Source organism: Adiantum capillus-veneris, chromosome 24, assembly GCF_014529385.1.
Source record: "Adiantum capillus-veneris isolate H3 chromosome 24, ASM1452938v2, whole genome shotgun sequence".
Lineage (NCBI taxonomy): Eukaryota > Viridiplantae > Streptophyta > Polypodiopsida > Polypodiales > Pteridaceae > Adiantum > Adiantum capillus-veneris.
Genome location: NC_140954.1, coordinates 129,293,517 through 129,314,596, shown reverse-complemented (window position 1 = coordinate 129,314,596; position 21,080 = coordinate 129,293,517).

Sequence of the window (21,080 nt, the reverse complement as noted above, 5' to 3'; positions counted from 1 at the left end):
CAACAAAAGCTTGATGAGTTTTGAGCTCACATGTGCACGCATGCAAACAACACAACAAAGACTCATTTTGGGTCAGACATGCAAGCGTAAACATCCTACACCAAGATCAATGCAAGTAGCTACACACCATTCCCTATGCCATATGATAAAACATTTTTGAAAGCAATGTTGACAAACCTAACCTCATCAATGATGGAGTCAAGCAAAGGTGAGTGTGAGCCGTTGCCAGATCTTGCGGCCTTGAGAGGAAGCACAACAGCTCAAAAACAAAGGTGAATATGTGGTTAGGTTGGTGTCTTTGATGTTTTTGCTATGGGAACAACTGCACGAGGGAATACCAAGAACAAGGGCCATTGCATCCAGGTGCGAGCTCTTGAGAGAGAGAGAGTACAACAAAGACATCACCTCCAAGGGAAAGGGCAAGACACATAGCAAAGCTACAGGCTCCATTACTACTGTTGGGAGAGGGGAAGAATAACATGAGTGGGTAAATGATAAAATTTCTCATAAACTGTTAACCCTGACAGCTCACGAACACCCTATCACCTACGACAGACACCGTATTATTTATTTGGTAGAGTTAAAGACCGGGCTTGTTGGTCCAATAGGAAAAAGGGTAAGAGTGATCGCCGGTGACAGGTGCACTCTAACAGGAACATTCAAGGGTTAGTTGGCTAAGTATGGGCGCCCAAGTGTGAATGGGGCGAGCTCATATAAAAGTCACCTAAACCTAAAAATCATGCATTCTCTCATTTGTGCAATTCAAGAGTGCTCTTGCTCCATCTCCATCTTCTTCTTCTTCATCTCCTTGTGTGTGTGTATGCGTGAGAGAGAGAGAGAGAGAGAGAGAGAGAGAGAGAGAGATCAAGCATTACAACGATGGCACAGCGGCGGCGAAGCGGTTGAGTGCGACGCAACGGTGGTTCCTTCTTCTTTGCAGTGAGGAATCCTCCACAAAGGGGAGCATAGGTCGATGATCGACACGTGCAAAAAATGCGCACATTTTTGGCGCCGTTGCTGGGGAAATGCCTTACACTAAGCTCGAGTAGCACTCTATGCTGTGTTGTGGTGCAATTTCAAATGTAGGAAAGGTAGAGAAGGAAGGTGTGTGTTGAGAAGAAGTTTGTTTTGCTGCTGTGTATTGTTTTGCTAATAAGGTATAGAAAGTACTGTGTTTTTTCTGTTCATAAGGTGTTTTCTCTGTGATAAGGTGTTAGAATTAAGGTAGTAGATCCATAATGTTAGTTCTGTGTAAAGTACAGTAAGTAGTTCTATTAACTAATGAGTTGTTGTAGTAGTGTGTTAGTGTGTAACAGTAGCTCTATTAGTTGTAAGTAGGTAGGTTAGGTGTATGTGTGCTCGCGCACACAGCATGACCGCGTCGACCTTATCCTAGAAAATAAAAAATAAAATAAATAAAATAAAAATAAAATTTAGAGGTAGGACCAAGCTCAGGAATATTTTCCAGGCCCAAGCCCAAGCCCAAGCCCAAGTCCAAGCCCACGATCAGGCTCAGGCCTTAGTCCCCCTTTAAAATTACATATTTTAGTCTCACGTGTAGGTAAAATTTGACCTTTTTGAGAGCCAATGGAGCTTCGGGTAACCGAACGCAGTTCTATAAAGCAACCACAATCCCCTGAGCAATTTGCTTGTTTTGAGCTATCACATGCTCTAATCCAAAACCAATCATTAAAAAACATCAAAAAACGAGTGAAAACGGACGCCTAAAAAGTAAGCGGTTAACCTTCGAGGTTATTCGCCGATGCTTGTAGGGGGCCAGAGGCACATGCATCTACACTCTGGTCATGTGCTAGAGGCCGAGCAACTAGAGAGCATTTTGACTTATGCGAGTTCTCAATATCCACCTACCTTATGTTCCGAGCCCTCGATGGGGACCCAAGGTAGTACAAACCAAGACCCAAACATAGTGGCTAGTGACTCTTCCTCTGACTACGACGTCATGGAGGGTTTCCCAATGCCTAATCCAGATAGCTCAAGCCAATACATGCATGCCATGGGTCCACGGTCTGGGCTGAGCGTGCTTAGCCGCTTGAAGGAAACCTTTAGTAGAGCCACTCGCTCCGAACATGGAGCTAACGATGTAAATGAGGGGGGCGGGGAAGTAAATTATCCATTCATGACCAACGTAGACCTCATGCTCTTGGAAAGTGTACACGTGAATACTCCATTCACTGCACCCCCTGACTCTTCCCCTTCAAGGTTATATTACCTTATGGTAGAAGCCTTGCCGAAGTTCAAGAGGTTGAGCGATATATCATTGCGGCTAGGGAAAAGGAAATTGAGAGCTTACGCAAGGCGGAGCAACAAAGAGAGTTAAAAGCGAAAGCCCCTATGTCAATACCTTTGCTAGGAGAGCAACCGAGTGCTCCTAAATTAGCGACCACTAAGGGTCAACCATAGAGAGCCACATTGCATCTAGTTCAAAAGACACCCCTAGCACCTCAAGCCTAGATGGGGCCTTCCTAAATGAGAACAAGGAGTACGAACTACAAACAAAAACTCTAACCGACCTATACATAGGTCACATCTATCACGTGGGTTGGTTAGATGTCCTCCAGTCCACAACGGGTGCTACTAGTTTGGAGGATCAACAACAAAGAGTTTGTGAGGTCATCCATAGGGTTATTGAGCTAGAGAGACAGAACAAGGGGATCCACATGCCTTCAACGGGTCTCATGAGATTCTTGGATACAAGGAAGGCTAAACAACCAACCTTATCGCAAATGGAGACTCCCTCTGTAAATCCGATGGATCCCCCATATGTTGTTTCGCCAGGGGTCTCAGTGCAATCTGAGCCCACCGGTGATAGCTTTACTTTTCCAAGTCTAGCTCATCTTTCCCTTGATGACACCACGGCTACCATGCCTACCCCAATGATGGGCATGCCAGGAAACACGCCATGGATCTCATTTTTTATTAAAGCACCACTACATGGTAGCTCAATGCCTGCAACAGTACCTACAAATGTGTACCAATCGTATACACCCATGGGTCATCGCACTCATGTATTCCCTACCCCTCCCATTTTTTCAACAACCCATGCTCCACAACCCCTCCCATTTCCATGGGACCATGCCGGATAGCATTAGCATGTCACATCCGACATCTGCTATGCCTAGGGACACATATATGAACTTTGGACCACCACATGGCACAACACCGTACCCAACGTGGAGCCCAAGGGCTTCCTACGTGCCAAGCCCAATGCCAATACCTACTCTGCATGTAGTCTCTGGAGCGCCTTCACCCACAGTGCCTGCTCACTTAGGTGACTTGGAAACATTTTCTTAAGCTCTCGGCCAATATATTGCTAAGAAATATGCATAACAGGCCTGATAGAGAACCTAGAAGTAAAGCAGTACAAATAGCCAAGCTCACACAAAAATTTAGTGGAGATGGGGATGTGAGAAAGCATATCGAACTGTTTTTGAACAAATATGTGAGTCTCTATTAGAACACAATGACCTGCATAAGAGTAATGCTTTAAGCCTAACCTTAAGTGGGAAGGCTAGGGATTGGTATAGAACCCTAAGGGTGGAAGAAAAAATGATTTACCCTACTCTTAGGACACTATTCTTAAAAGAATACATACAAGAGGGAGTGCTTTGGGGTGTAGCCTCTCAGCTCCAGAAAGCCCAACAAGAGGAAGGAGAGTCAGTGAGAGACTTAATTAGTCACTTGAAGCATTTTAATTCTCGTTGTAATTCAAGTGAGCGCTTCAATAATAATCAATTCTTGATAGATTCATTAGGGGATTACAACATGAGGATATCTACAATGGCCTAGTCATTAGAGGTATCACCACTTGGGAAGCAGTCACCACCAATGCGATCCAATTGGAGGATAATTTAATGATTCAAGGAGAAAGAGTGTTTGTTGAGCCTAAATCTATTAGCTCGCAAGCATCGGGGCATTGGCCAATGACTCTAAATTCTATTGCTAAGGAGCCAAAGATATCTGAGATGACTTTAACAGATCCCACCAAGGCCATTCAAGAGAGTCTTAGAGACAATCGTGCTCCGCAAAACAATTATATGTATCCAAGAAGGGAGCAATGGTGCTCACTATGCTATGGAACTCATAGTACCAGTGAATGCCCTACTTTTAGAGTAAAATTCAATGGGAACTGCAATGCTTGTGGGAGGTATGGTCATCACGCTAAGGATTGCATAGTATTTAATCATGCGATGGACAATAGACCAACTTTAGCATGGAAAAACACACCTCAAGTGCCTCCATTGATGCCGGCCTCACCTCTTGAACAAATGTCACAACACATGGTCCCTCAGGCCCAAAATGTTGTTCAAACAACACCCTTACCACCTCCAATGCTAGGACCGCAACCACCACATCCGAGAATAACTTCTATGAATCAAGTGGGTTGTGAGTCATCTATTGCTTGTTTGGAAGGCTGTGAGGAAGATATAGACCCTAATATTGCCTATGGGATGGATGCGTTTGAAGAAAGTCCACAATACTACATGGAGGACTATTGGGGACAAGTCAAACATGTCTATCAAGTAGCTGCTCTTGCTGAAAGAGGCCAAAATATCAATTACACTGCTACAAGACCACCTCTTCAATGCTATGAGTGTGGAGGTCCACATCGTGTGGCCGAGTGTCCTATTAGGCTACAAAAGAACGCTAAATTAATGCAAACCAATCAAGCGAGCACGTCTACAATGTCGATACTCATGTGTAATAAGATGTGGCATAGATCATTTGATTGACCAATGTCCAAATAATCCAACTGCACCGAATATCACCCCATTAAACTTGATTGAGGTTACCGAGGAGCCATCACAAAGCACACCTGTGGTACCAATAAACGTACTCATACGATCGATGCTCCAAAAAAAAAATTATATTCTTGAGAAAAGAGACATGACATCAATTGCCCAATCTCAGAAAAAGAAGAAAACACGAAGGAAGAGATCACAAAAAGCAGTGAAGTCACAGACCCCAGTTCAAAGACCAACGTAGGGACTGGTGACGACCCCGTATATATGAGCGACGCTAAGAGGATTCTAATTCAGGTGAAACAATGGAGACCAAAATGACCACTAAGATAGAAACCAACAAGGAAGATGTCCATGAACCACAATGGCCAGGATCCAAGAAGAATAGAGGACCTTATCCAAACCCTACGGAGGAGATCGAGTGAGTCAAGCAATTATGGAGTTTGGTAGAAGATACCCAAAGGGATCTAGAGCCAGCACCTAGGCAGATCCAGATTATAGACACAGTGTTCCCTATGCAACAACAACCTCACCAAGTCCATAGACCCTTAGCCATACCTAGTGTCATCCAAGAAGAAAGTGACGTAAAGTCATGGGAAAGTGGGCGTACTCACTTCTTGATTGAAAGAATGTTTACAGAGGGACTACCTGATCCTATCAAAGAAATGGAGATCCCATCTTCCCCACGTCAAGGGACTGAAGCCCAAAAGATGTTGCCAAATTGATGGATTTCATGTCTTTAGAAGTTAGATCCACCATCATGTCCAAACTATATAAAGACCTTGAGCTAGTCTCAGCTCTTCGAGCCTTCCTCAATGGAGAACTAAAGTTTGGGCTACCACAATTTGCACAAATGGATGGAGCTGGGGAGATGCTAATAGAGGAGGAACACTTAGATCCACAACCCAACCTAGGCAAGAACCTTGTGGTAGGAATACCTGTTAACAAGTTGGGACAATACTTTGAGGGTGATGAATCCAATGCAACCATACCAATCACTACTAAGGGATTAACTGTGAAGGGAATCCTTGATGGTGGCGTTGGGGTTAGCATTGTGACTAAAAAATGCTGGGAAATTATGGGAATACCTCACCTTGCAACCACAACCATAGTAGTGAAGATGGCCAATGGGTCAATTCTTAAACCTATTGGGATGCTAGAAGATCTCAAAATCAAGGTCTTTGGACATAAAAGAAGAATTACCTTCATTGTTATGGATTCCTCGAAGCACACTATGGCATCGGAGATGATCTTAGGATGTCCTTTCATGAGGGAAGCAAAAATGGTGCATGAATGGTCTAAAAACCATGTCTACCTGCAGTTCCAAGATTCTGTCATTTGAGTGAATCTTGTATCTGGTCGAGCACAACCCCTAGGAAACAGGTTTGATCTGACACCACAGTTCACTCGGCCCCATTGCAGTATTGTTATACGTGTAAAGCGGACACTGATGTTAGCCTGAAGATCCTCCTTATATTGATGTACTACCTGGGGTGACTGAGTCAGACGATGTGGATTGGGTCCACCTAGCGGAAACCATAGACACTTGGGGAAACAGGGGGACGACTTGGGGTAACACCTGAGGGGGATGAAATGCCACCACTCATACCCTTAAATATGCTAGAAGCAATGCATATAGCTTCTGACAAGACTCATCCTCATATAACAAAGAAAACATACAAGTGGGTCCCTAAATCTTCTTTAGCAACCATGGTTGATGCTAAAAAGCAGAAGCCTTGTAGGAAACGTCCCACTCGCTCCAAGAAATGTAAGGGAACGTGGTGTTGGATTCCTAAACAACTATTGAAAGCCCAAGGCTACTATCAAGGAAATGATCAAATCTGGGTGCCAAAACGTAGATTGTGTTTTTACCTGTCACCTGACCCATGTGAGTCAAACCCTGTGACAACAAAGTCGATGAAAGATCGTGGGAAAGGAAAAATCACAGAACACTATACACCGGATCTGAAGCTAGTATGGGTTCCCAAGCAATAAAGGCTTGTTTTGCTCAACTCAACCATAGAAAAAACGAATAAAGCTTCTATCTCTTCATGTAATGCATCCATAGAGGTAAAATCTTCTACACAACCTCCACCTACCATAGGCAGCCTCCATTGAAGTTACAAAATATTTGACACCTCCCATTGTTCAATTATTACCTGATGCACTACTTCAAGTTCGTTCATGGGAGAGTACCTTACCACCCTTGCAACTCGATGAGGCACCCAGGGTAATAGAGAACTTTATCCTCGAGCATCGCTATAAGCATTGCTATTTTGAGATCTACAATGTTTCTATATTGGGCTCCTACAGAGTCGCTATGGGTGTCGCTATAGGCATTTCTATATAGAGATGATTATAAAGAGGCTTACAGCAACCCACATAGCAACGATATCATTTCGACGATCATAGCAACATTGGGGATAAAAATATCACGTGTTTTTTTTGTAAGGCCTTCACAAGCCTTAAGCACGTCTTGTAGTGAACAGAACATGAAGTTATTGTATCCAATTGTAGGAACATGTGAAGTCACTTTATACACACAAATGAAATAAACGAAAATGACAAAAGGCTACCAAGAAAAATGTACCTCATAGATAACCATTATAAAGAAACACAAGTACATTGTGGAGGATATACAATCGAGAACAATTATCTTGATTGAACCAACATGTGTGTATAATCATGCATTGTTAACCACTAAACATGAGGAAAGCCCGCTTTTGTATTATTTACTTCGTCAAACTCCATGTAATTATTTCTCGGGACTCAATTGAGTTTTCAGATTGTAATATATTAAATATGTGGATAAGCAAAACCCATGGTAAAAAGTAGGAGGTGATTTTAAGAGATAGAACCTTCAAGGCTGAGGTATAACGACCAATTTTTGTAACCTGAATGACAACTTTTAAATCAACCAACTTTTGAGCTCAACTAAGTGTGCCGTGAGTATTGTGTGAGAGAGTGAGTGATCTTCTTCTACTCTCTACACGTGCTATGAATGCTACATTGTGAAGAAATCTTCACCATTGTGTTAGCAATGGCAAGAGCTACGGGATGATGCCAAACTTGCACGGTTTTGGTCTCTTCACAAAGAGATCTTGCATGAGCTTTGAGGTGAGTTTTCTATCTAACGGTGCATCCAAATAGAGATTTCTATATGTCATTGCGTTCACGGAAATTAGAACTACACTTTAAGCCTAAACACGTCTAGAATTAGTGACCTATAATTTTTGGCCTATCTTCATAAGCGATTTCTGCACCAAGTGTTTACAAGTAGTGAATTGGGAATAGAAACTTTAGGGTAGTGTCCTTTAGGTGTCTAGAGGTCACCCCTTGAAGTCTAGTTGGATATACCAATTTGTGGAACTTTGTTGTCAAGCGCGCTCATGCAATGACGTAACTGGGATGGGTGACCTCCCAATAAGGCTGTCACCCTAGGACCATCAACTAGTATAGAGCCATAATTGTGCACGTTAAGAGACTGTGTGGAAAATATGAATGAATGAGCGTTCCAAGTTTGGCTTAAGGGGGTGGTTGCTGGGGTAAGCTCAACTTGTGATGACAAGGCTTGCATAAAATGGATACACCAGAGGTCCACCTTAAGGTTTTGGGGTATAAATGGCTAGACAAATTTGTGGAACTTTGTTCTAAAAATTGGTGGCAAGACACACAATGCCCTACCCAACAACCATATTGAACATATTACAACAAAAAATGAGATGCAAAACTGACAAAAGTTAACAAAAGTGAATTGACAAAAGAACAGCATAATGAATAAATCATGGGCAAAAAAACTTGAACACATCGATAGATTGTTAAGTTGGATCAAAATGTACAAGTTACAATGCATTGGCCATTATGGAAAATTGTTAAACTAAATTACACTGTTTTGAATCATCTACAAAATTGACATATACATGTCATCTCCTAATACATGCTATATAGAAGTAAGACTAGTGCTAGCTAGGGCTAGTCTGACATTGGCTCATTTGACATCTCATCATGACCCAAGGGTGTCTTTATCAGGTTTTGCAAAAACAAAAACAATAAGAATTTCTATAAGTATAAATATACCAATATAAATAGTATAACAAGTTATTATTAAAATGCAATAAATTTTAGAGCATAAAGTTAAATAATTACCAAGACAGGTTGAGAGCCCAGAATGTCCATAAGCACCTTAAGCCCTTTTTGTTCGCATACTCACGCTCGTACAATGTGGGGTTATGTCCAATCATTGAACACTATTTAGGACATAAAAAGAAAATGTGATGTTAAAATTTAAGATTACAAACACCAAAAACTACTTAACCTAGAGAAATGCAATAACACTTCCAAAGTTGGCCTCATATGACACCCATCTATTGTCTTACTCAAGTGGTGCGAGCCCTACCTCTACTCATGCTCTGGCCACCTCCCTTTGTTGCTTCCACTTGTTGGGATTCTCACGTGCTTCTTGCTTTGCAATCTTCCAATCTTCTTTAGTCGGCCAAGCTGACCTACTCCACCCATGCTTTATTTCTTTTTGCACTTTGGAACGCTTTTGCTTGCAGTTCTCATGCATCCGCACCTTCATTAAGTCTTCAGTGAAGCGCTCTCTTGATTTGCCATGAGAAACCCGTCATGGTGCATATTGATGACTCTATCTTTCAATTCATTGGGCATTTCAGTACAGGTATTTAAAGTGCCAAAAAACATGAGAGCATAGGACACGCATGTGCAAAATCACCTTCTTGCCATCCTCATCCAAGATCAAGTTTCCACTGATGTCGATCGGCGAGTATGGAAAGCCCTCTTGCCTATTGCGGGCTGAACCTAGGTGTCAATGCAAGCGTCTTGGTAGGGGTCTCAAGCGGTGTCTCAATAGGGGTCACGACTACAGATTTCTCCACAGGATTTACCTTTGTCTATAAGATTTGTCTTTGATTCTTGTTACTTTTGCAACTCTAAATATAGCATTAATGTACCTGTAAATGTTGCTGGCTACCTCTTGGAAAAGAGAGTATTAGCATTTTATCTTCTTTGTAGGCCTAGTGTTGGTCAAACCAAACCTTACATGCTCTTCATGATTTTGGATGCTAAGGGTAGCAACCATTTCTTTTTTACTTGTAGCCTTACCCATGATTTCTCTGTTACCTGGCTTACTCTGTGTAATCTCTAGAATTCTCTAAATGTTGTCTACAACCATATTGCAATTTGCTTCTTTATCCAGTAGAGCATTGCATCTGACACTTGCTCCTTTTGTAGTGCTAAGAACTATAACTATTCTCATTGCTTGCTCTATTGAAGGTCTTTGTTCTGATTTTGCCATGGTCTCATCTTGATCTAGCTGTGTCTCTATGGAGGGTGACTTGAGACTTTTTGTTCCACTCTGACTTGCATCAGCTGATTTAGCTGGCAATGAGTGATTGATCTTTGAACTTCCTATTGCTTTTTGGTTGTTTGCAATTTCGTTCTTCTTAATTTCTGGCTTTGGTGGCATTCTTTGCTCAATAGCTATTGTGGTTGCTCTTTGCCCTATTTGATCTGCACTTGCTATTTCTTGATTTGCTTTAAGCTCTTTTGAAGTTCTATTTGATGGAGATGAATCATCTTCAATAAGATGTGCTTTGATATAAGTCTCCATTTTAACTGTGCTTGAGGACTTTGTGCTGTCGTCCACGGGTGACCAGTCCTGGTCTTCATTCTTTGTTGTCTGTGACTCTGTCATGTTTGCATTCTGTATCTTTAACATCTTCTGGGCCATTGACATTCCCATTATGATGTTGTTGGCATATCCTTTGCTGTGATCACATGAAATTGAGCTATGATGATATGTGAACTTACTTCAATGGTGGTAGAGATGATTCCCAAGCATTCTGCTCATTTGTCTCCTGATATACTCACAAATTTAGGAGCATCTTCCAGTTGTGGTTGGCCACATCTTTTCCAAGTGCGAAAAGACATGAGGTTCTTGTCTAACTAAAAATCTAGCTTTACTTCTCTTGACAATATTTCTTCATTTTCACCAACAATGTTGCACGATCATCGTAGGATTCATGTTTGAATTGACTGCTTTTGTTGTGGCAGCGTCCTTTGGTTGAACTTTATCTGCATTTTCTTTTCTTTGACCACCTGATTTTGTTGATGTTGAGTCTATTGACTGTAATAGTACACTTTTTGTTTGCAATTGATGAGCATTGTCTACCTGCATCTGAGTAACTTTTGATCTTAGAAGATCCATTGTACTTTCTGGAAGAATCTATCTCTTTGGAGGAGAATTTGGTGGTGACCTTTGTGTAGCTTTCTAAAATTTAGCTTTCATTGATTTTGACTTTTTTGTCATCTGTTCTAGCAGCTTGAGGCTTTGCATCATCTTCAGATAGTCTGTGACTTCAGCCTGGCCATCCGTAGGGGCTTGTACAAGGTCATGATCTTGCTGATATTCATTGCCATGTGCATCTTGATATGCATATGTGAGGTTGATCACATGTAACTTCTTGAATACTATTGTACTTTTTGGCTTTTGACTTTGACTTGTGGAGATCTGTTGAAACTTTTTCCCTTGATCTTCATAGAGGCATTCATCTGTAGGCTCTGATGGAATTTGGCTCAATTGGAAACTTCCAACAGCCATATGATCTTTCAATGGTTTCTGCTTTGAAGAGGTCTGTTGGCTAGAAGCTCTAGGGCTTCTAACTAGTGTAGCATTTCTTGGCACATAAGCTGAGCATGATGGACTTACAGCTCCCCCTTCCTAGGGTGATCACTATAGCCTGCTACATTTTGTAAGAGTTCAAAATTGTAGTCTCACCTTTTGGGACTGTGAAGCTACACTTTGGATAGCACTGTTGATGTTTAGCATCTGTAAACCTTCGGCATAGTTTCCTATGTATCTCCTTGAAACATGACAAATTATGCCCCAAGTCAAGTTGTAGATAGCATTATCTTTGCCCTGATATTTTCTATCCTATGGGTCTCCTATGATATGAGATTCTGTGGTTTCGAGACCCAAGGCATCATAGATGCTAGGCTCTTGTCTATATCTACGACTGTTTTGGTCAAAGTATATGTTGGTTTGATCACAACATCGAAGTTTGATTTCAATGGAGGAGAGTTTGGCTCTGAACAGATTTTTGGGTTCACTCGGGTAATATCCTTCAGCTCTAGAGAGGATGGCCTATAATAGATTCTTTTCTTTGAAATGAACCATCCTTTCTGATCTATCACTGGGCGCACTTGTAGGAAGTGGTATGTGGGCCGTTCAAACACTGGTTGATCCTTTTTGTACAGTTTTCCTTTTTGGTCTACATAGTGTGCATATGAATTATGTGTACCATACAAAGCTAACATCATTCTGTTTGATGTGTCTCTAGACTCGTGAATGATTGCAGATTCAAAATCATTTGCAAACCTAATAGTCTTTTCAACCTTTGGTGATATCTGGACATCTTGACCAAATTCATGCAGGAATTTGTTGTTCAAAGAATCAATTTCAAGCTTTTCAGGTGTCTGTGCATCTTTATGCTGATTTTGAACTTGCACTGCTTTTACTGGTTCTTCTAATGGTAATGTAGAATCATCTGATTGCATTAAAATTGACAAGTTAGATGCACTACATCAAAATTCGCATTTCTAATTTTCTCTGTACCTTGCTTGGCAGTTGATGTATCCATGTTGTCTAGATTTCTTGGACAATCTTCAAAAAAATTTCCACCTTTTTGTCCACAATCTGAGAAATACGCCATGATCGGTGGTATTTCAATTGTCAAGCTCTATCTGAGAAGTTTCTGCTTCTATGCTTGCCAAATTGTCGGCTTCTTCTTTTAGAACACTAAGCATCAAGCTGTAGAATGCTCCATCTAGAACTTTGTACGTCTTTGGCTTGGTTCTCCAATTAGACTGGCTTCAACTGGTTGATCTGTTGGAACTTGCAATTTTGGCTCTCGACTATAGATTTCACCAATGTAATCCATGTACAATGACCCTGATTGCATATGTACCAACTGTATGTTTGGCTGGCTTGTGCATATTTTTGAATAAACATTTGGGTTGACTTTCTGAACTTTTATCTGCACTTCATCTTTGAGCTTGCAATACCTGGCTCCATTGAAGTCTGTGAATATGTGGGTGTTCGCTAAATCTGGCTTTACTCTGATCAATAGGATCTTAGATCTTGTGTTGCTTTTATTGCTCATCAAGTATCTATGGCCTTCTGAATCTGTGTACAAAAATTTATCCCCATTGTAGCCATATAGCTGTAAAATCTGCTCTATTGCAGTTGTGCATGTGTTGTCACTGTTATTGGCTTGCTCTTCTCTACTTGAATTCTTGGCTCGATTTGAGTCCATGTTGGCTCAATCTGTAACAACTCTCTCCTAGCAGATCTTGGTATCGATTAGCAAAATTTCTACTGCCCGTACTAACCTAATTTGCAATTACATGTGAGTTGTGTCCCTGTTCGTTCGATTAGAAGCTCAATTTGGAATGCAATCACTTGCACTTGCCCATTTCTAGCATGCAAAATTTTAAAATTTGTCTGTCCCTCAAACGGCTTTGAGTTGATCTTTTTCGGCTTTTTCCGACTATCCTCCTACTATTTCTAACTGTTCCACTGTTTGCTCGGTTTTTTCTTGGCTGTTGTTCTTGATTTTTGCTCGCTTTGCGGTACACTTCTCCGGCCTTGCTTTTTGGATTTTGATTTTGTTCGTGTGTGATTTTTTCCGGCGATGTGTGTGTTTTTTGCTTTTCTGCTTCTTTCCGGCTTTTTCTGGCACTTTCAACAACTTATTTTTTATTTATATTAATCTTTTGTGAAATTTTGAATTTTCTACTTTTTTTACTATTTTTATAATTTTTTGAAAAAGTTTTGATTTTTAATGAATTTTTTGTGAATTTTCTTTTTTTTTGTGATTTTTTTGAATTTTATGGGATTTTTTGAAGGTTGTATGATTTTTTATGATTTATTGGAATTTTTTCGATCAGTGCTTTATTTTTTATGATTTTTTCGGAGCCGTTATGGATTTTCTACAATTTTTAATGATTTATCTGTGAGTTTTTTATTTTTGATTTTTATTGTTTGTTTTTTTTTTAATAACGATTTTTTATGACCTTTTAATTTTTTGTAAGTTTTTTTTAGTGAGGTTTTTCTATTTTCTAATGAATTTTTAATGTGTTTTTTTCCATTTTTCTAGAATCTTTTAAACTCTTTTATAAAAAAAAAGTATTAAATGGCTTTTTTGGTTTTTTATTATTGTTTTTTGTGATTTTGTTTGATTTTTTTACTTTTTTTATAATTTATTTATAATAGTAAAATTTTAAAAAAGAACTACCTAAATAGATGATAGTAGGATGTGCATAGTATTATCCGTGTGTGGACTTGATCCCAATGCTAAACTTGCTTTTTAGTTTATTTTTTTGGTGGCCATTGAGGGTTTTTTGTCTCCCAGTGTCCGCCAAACTATCTACAAACTTGGAAAATTGGTGCAATGGATCTCCTAGAAGGAGATTGATGCAGTTTCTATACCATTCGCTCAACAAAACGTTGTGAAGGTTTGTTGCATGTTTGAGACACACTTTCCTACCACCATGCTGACCATTCAAGTGCATCTTCTTGTTCACATAATTGACAAGGTGGAAATAGTAGGCACAATGCATTCTAGGTGGATGTTCTTTTTAGAACATTTCATGAAAACGCTCAAGGGATATGTGCGTCACGAGAAGGCACGTCCAGAGGGTAACATGGAAGAGGGTTGTCTAGTTTCACAGTCCCTTGTATACATTGGAGAATGGCTCACTGGAGTTGATAATGGAGGAGATCTGCTTTGGTACACCATTGATGTTGAGTGCATTTTTGCAATTGTGATGTGCAATCTTGGTGTGTAAAAGAACATGATAGAGGATCTAGAGGCTAAGATCAATCGATTTTGCATTCTTCACAACCCAATGATGCAAAAGTGGATTTTAGAGTACAAGGATGCAAAGCAAGAGAGACAAAGGGCATGACTTGAGTGGAGATGGAGAAGTCAACCACCGTGAATTATTTGACGGGACTTGAGAGCCTACCACCATTCATGAGATTAAGATGGTTGCACAATTCCTTGAAAAGTGCACAACAACATGGTGAATAGGTGGCTTAGGAGAAGTGGGAGTACTCCACGAGGATGCAGCCCCAATGTATGCTTATAATCTTAGACCCATGGCATAATTTTTTGTATTGGCGGCCACTCATTATCATTGTTGGTTGTAGTATAAGTCATACACGTTTGTTACCATGTGCTAGAACACAATTAGGACCACCGGGGCATTTTTTCCCTTGCTAGGAGGTTTTTCCCCCCATGCATTGTATATACGTCCATCACTCTAGGGCTATCTTACCTTTCCATTGCACACTGATTAATATACTCTTTTTTGTGTGCCTTGAGCTTCCTTTGTCTTATCCAATCCGTGTGTGTTTTCTTGCAACCCTAATTCCAACAATTGATATCAGAGCAGGTTGCATCCTCTTGAGCTTAATCGCCAGTAGCTCCAACACACACCTGCTCACTTTCTCCAATTTTTGTTAGCTTTGGCAAGAGTTGGCAGTTTGAAAAATCTTTGGGTGAGCTTGTAGTTCTAATGTCTGCTCATATTTTTGATTTGGGCTCATTTCGGCCTCAGTTTCCGCCACTACATGTAGAACTGTGCAGGCTATTTTGTCATTTTTTGCAAAACATTTGTGAGTGACGTTTTCTTCATAACAGGTCCCTTATAGTCTTCTATGGTTTGTGCTATATAGAACGTGTTTCTCTCACTTTCTTTCTCCTCTTTTCGGGTGGTTTTCACATCAGGTGCAGCATTTACCATGGCTGACAACAACACATATGTGTTCAAGATGTTTGTTGTTAGGATAGATTGGATGGGGACAATTACCCTATGTGGGCCTATATGATGCAACATGTTCTTGTGCCAAAGGTAGTTTGGAACATTGTGCAAGGCATTGATGTACCTCCTGGATTTTGAGAATAAAAGATGCACAGTCTCATACATTGATTGTGTAGTCTGTGAAGTGCACTATTACTCCCCACATTCGTTTAGCAAAATCTCCAAAAACAGGCTTGGGATATTTTGGTTGGTCTTTATATAAGTTGAAACAATGAGGCAAAAAATGCATTGTTGCGTAAAGAGTTGAGTTGAAGATTATGCATGAGGAAGATGACATGGACGCTTTTCTTGTTGGTGTCAAGGAGAACAATGAGCAACTTATTTCTACAAGTGAAGTCATTTTTGACAGTTCCCTTGTGTAGACTGTTGTCGATGCTTTGCCAGACTTTTGCTAGTACTTGGAGACTTATTGTTAACTGAGTCACATCAGTTAACAGAAGCAGCTAAAGACCGAAGACGTACAAATGCACATCGAAGATCAATACAAAGAAGCAGTAAAGATTGGAGTTACACATTTTTCACGTCTTCCCAAAATAGTCATGTATTGTAAATTCTCAATTTATTTCAAGCCATTGTAATATTTTAATGTGTTACGGGATCAATGGAAGTTCTAAGCTGTAAAGACCAGGTCAGTTAGTGTGCCTAGGTAGCAGATTCAGTAAGTGGTGAAGCCCTAAAGGCCTTGGGCGCCCGGACATTGCATATTTTTACCCTAGGTATAAGGCAGTGTATAAAGAAAATTAGGGTTCTCAAACTCATTTGCTGAGAGCACTCTTTGGTGAGAGCTTTGGAGGTGTGTGGCTATGGAGTCCTTTAGCTTCTCCTTGCTCATGTGACTTGGTTAACACTAATCAATGCTTAATTCTCTTTCACTATGCCTCGCTCATGCTTCTTATGATTGCCTATGATGCTTTGATTAGCTAGATCGTAAATAATTAGTGATTAAATCCCTCTCTAATCTTGTGTGATTGCCCTCTCTTGCTTGTATGTGCATGTAGGTTTGATTGGAGTGTGGTGATCAATAGATATGTGTGTGTGTGCTTGTGATTAGTGTGTTGCATGATAGGATTAGTGTTGTGTGCGTCTTGCAATCGTTAGTGTGTGTGATTGGGTTGATTGGAGGTGAAGAGAAGTGGATGTGGAGATTGCCCTTCAATGTGGCTTAGCTCCTCCATAGGCCGAGAAGCTCACCTCATAGAGTCACCATTCGTGTTTCCATGATTAGCTCACTAATCGTGTGAGTGTTTCCATGCCCTACGGGTAGCTCATCCCTTGGAATTGATAATTTTGTTGGTCATTGGAGCTATTGCAATGATGGAACGCCCCAACATTTGGCGCCATTTTCGTGGACAATGGTCTACGCTAGTGTAATTGTGGCATAATTGAATGTGTTTCCTCACTAATTTCACTTGTGTGTGTATGTTTTTGTGGATTTTAGATGTGTGTGCATGAAGCAATGTGTTTATAATTCCCTAATGTGTCACCATATCTTGCCAATTGTGTGTTTACACACTCTAATTTCACACTAACCCCTTGTTAATTTGACTTATTTTGCTAACTTACACACTAATTTTCTACAAAGGATTGAAGAATTAAATCGTCAATCGATCTTCAATGGAAAGGTAATCTAGGTGGTATTCTCAACCTCCCTAAAATCTAAAGATGTGTAGGATTGTGTAGAGATCCCACCCTGATGCAATGTAATGTTGATGCTATGTTATTACAATGCAATGTTAATGCTATGATGCTATGAAATTTTTGGATTGTTCGTTTTCATGCCGTCGTAATGCCGAAATCTTTCAGATTTGGTGGCGTATGAATTTGACAAGTTCAATTGCTAAAATTGGTGATTGCACATTGCTAATTAGATGCCTAATTGAATTAATTGCATGCTTGAATGGTCAATTGCAAGTGTATGTGTGCACTAAAATCAAGTGTGTGTGCGCCTAATTTTAGGTACGTGTGCAGTATTTTTCCCTTGATTGTGCACCTAAAAATCAATGTGTGCTTAATGATTTTTCAATTATGATGATTGATTTGTGTTGTGTTCATGCCCAACTAGAGATTTGTAAAATCACATTGCAATTTCGACAAGGTTAACCCTTTTGTGTGCGCACCTAAATATTGGTAAAAACTACCAATTTTATTAGTGTGTGTGCGCTTAAAGAGTGCTTAATGTGCATGATTAATTCAATTTTTGATTGCATGTTTGATGTGTGTAATGGTTAATTTCTTTGTTTTTAACACTAGAATGGTAACCTAACAGGACATAAAAGTGTCCTTTCAGGGTTTTGGGAAAAAATTCCAAAACCATAGTAGATCCACTCATTTTGAAAAATCCTTTCATGAGCTTATAGTTCAATAACTACTACATATGGAAAAAATGAGAAACTTGTAATTTTTCTCATCCCTTGGTCACTACAAGCCTCCAAAGTTGATGGACCAGTGCATTTTGCCCAAAATAGCAATTTCTTACGGTTGATTGCATATAAATAAGACTGGGGATTTTTGTAGGACATGAGATAAAATGCCCCGTTAACTTCAATGGGTTGGTGACCAAAACATATGGTTGCTTTTACCTCACTAATTTTGTTTTGGTAAAAAAAAAAGGTACAAAAAAGTTGCATTTTTGCCATTCTGCGGACCTATCATCAAAGTTTCTATAGTCACGCTCAATACAAATACTATATACATGTTTTCTTAGTTTACTTTGGGCCTTTGGATTCAAAAGGAGCCATGGAGCATGTCAAAAGGATAATGGATCTCTTACAATTGGAACCTTGGGGGCAATGATAAAGTGCTAAATACAGCAAACATGAAAAAACTGGGTTTAGCATTATGACCTCTAGAAACCCATAAAAACTACTCAATATCTAGCCAAGTTTGTAGTCTATGATTAGATATGGTTACTACCTACAAACTACGCACAATTGGCCTAAGAAACTAGCAATATTGAGAAAGTTATACTTGCTACTCTAAAATGTATCGTATTCTTCAGCAATCAAAAAACTCAACCATCATCATATACTATGCTATATAGCATATTAGGTCCCCCAAAACTCAAGCAAGATTAGATTTATGTTATACATTACACTTACACAATCAAAATTGAATTTGGATATCAAGAAAGCCACCAAAAAAATCATAAAAGTGCTAATTTTGGCCAAAAAATAGGATTATGCAATTCTTATAAATTGGTCATAACTTTCAATTTTAACACTTAGCTCTCCCTACAAGCATCAAAACATGTTGAGAACTATGAAGGCCTAACCTCTAGCCATCTAAACCTCACAAAAATGAAGTTTAGAGTAGTATAGTTGCCAAAATTTGAAAAAAGGCCAAAAATAGGACCCGTTTTTTCACACAGTTTAGGTTCAAATATGTTGTGCAAAAGTAAGGTTAATGGTGAGATCGATACTCAAAAAAAAATTCTAAGTTTTTTTCAGCTCATGAGGCAACTTTGTGGATATATAGCACCTAGAAATTCATTTTCATACTCTTCAAATAATTCAAGCAAAATGGTCACTTAACAGGACACAAAAGTGTCCAAGGACATAAAAGTGTCATGTTACCATTCTAGTGTTAAGCTCAAAACAAGGGATTAACACACTTCAATTGCGTCAAATTTTGACCTAATTTTGTCACTAATTTTGCCGATTTAATTGCCTAGTTTTGATTTTATTGATGAAACCGTTTGGCAAATGAATTGATGTGATTTTATTTGGTTGCACTAATCCTCTATGTGTAGAGAATTTGTAGATAAATTTTGGGTATTTTTTGGATAATTTTTACAAAACTTTGGCAATTTTGTTGCTAATTTTTTTTTAATTCTATATAAATTTGATATTTTTCAATCTTTACAAGATGTTTTGAATGTGTGTTTTCGGCTTGATTTCGAGCGCATTTGGGCTTTCGTTTGCCAAATTTTGAGCGTTTTACTATTTCCGAGGGTCGAGCTGACGATTTTGTCGAATTCGGTTTTTTCGATAAAAACTACTATCTTTGGTGTGCTTTTGCGTGTCGGAAGTGTTTGATTGTGATTGCATATGATTTTCTAAGATTTATAGAAAATTTTGAGAATTTTTTGGATTTTTGGGTGAATTTTAGCGTTTTCGGCTAATTTTTGGCCTACTTTTGGACGTTTGGCAATAAAAAAATCTAATAAAAAGACGAGTCTCGAGTTTCGACGCGTTTGCCTTGCGGAGCATAAAACCTTCAACTAGATCTTCTTCTTCTTCTTCCCTCTCGGTGTGAACCCACCCCACACCCTCACTCTCTCTCTAACTTTCTCTCTCCTCCCCACCCCCTCCCCACTCTGATTATTTTCCCTCTCTCACCTCCCCCTCTCACTAAAAGCGCGATTATCAACTTCACACTCACCTCTTCCTTAACTCTCTCTCTTTCTCACTCACGTTCTCTCTCTCGGCTGTCACGCACGTGCTGCCCTTTTCCTCCTTGTCGTGTAGCTTCAACCCACCACACACACACACACACACACACACACACGTCGTGATACTCCTCTACTTTGCGCTTCCGACCCACCTCTCCCTTGTCTCGTTATGCACACCTGCCACATCAGCACCTCCTATCGTGCTCTCTCTCTCCTCGCTTCGCTCCTGCACGCGCCGCCTGACATTCTCCCTCTTGTCTCGTATTCTGCACATGCAACGTGCTCAAGTGCCACGTCACCAGCATTGTCTTTCTCTCCATAGCCCACGCACGCACACACTACACACATACTGTCGTACTCTGCACTGCCCTCCTTTCTCTCTCTCTCTCTCTCCCCGCTCTGCAAGCGTTGCCCCGCCACGTGCTACCGGCTGTCAGTCCCTAACGTCAATGGGAACCTAACACATTTTACACCAGTCATGTGACTTCAAACCAGTAAGCTTCCCTTCCTTTGTGAATGTTGTTCGGAGCGAGTATTACACCTATGGGCATACACATGGATTGAATGATCCCTTTCACTTTGCGTTCATGTTGTCCTATCAAGATCCATGGTGCTTTAGGTAGCTTTATCAATCTATCGTTTGCTATGTACAACCAATATTTCTATGTACAACCAACATCCTTCTACTCTAGCCATGATCAAGCAGAAATACTTGGCAATTCTCTTTGCAAGATAACCCTCTCGTAACTCGTGATTCTCTAAAAGATGCACTCGATGACCTTCGTATATTTGCTTCTTGAGTGAAGGTTCCCAACGTGCATTAATTCTAGGGTGCATGCATTGTAACAGTTTGTCTAAAGCCCTACACCCATACACATGACAATAAACCCATTGAAGCTCTGCACCCATACACATGACAATAAATCGAGCCACGGGAGTTTCTCACCTGAGAATTCTGTTAACTTTGATAGTCATGCATCGTCCACATTAGAATGCCTCTGATCAAAGCATTACGTAAACCTCCA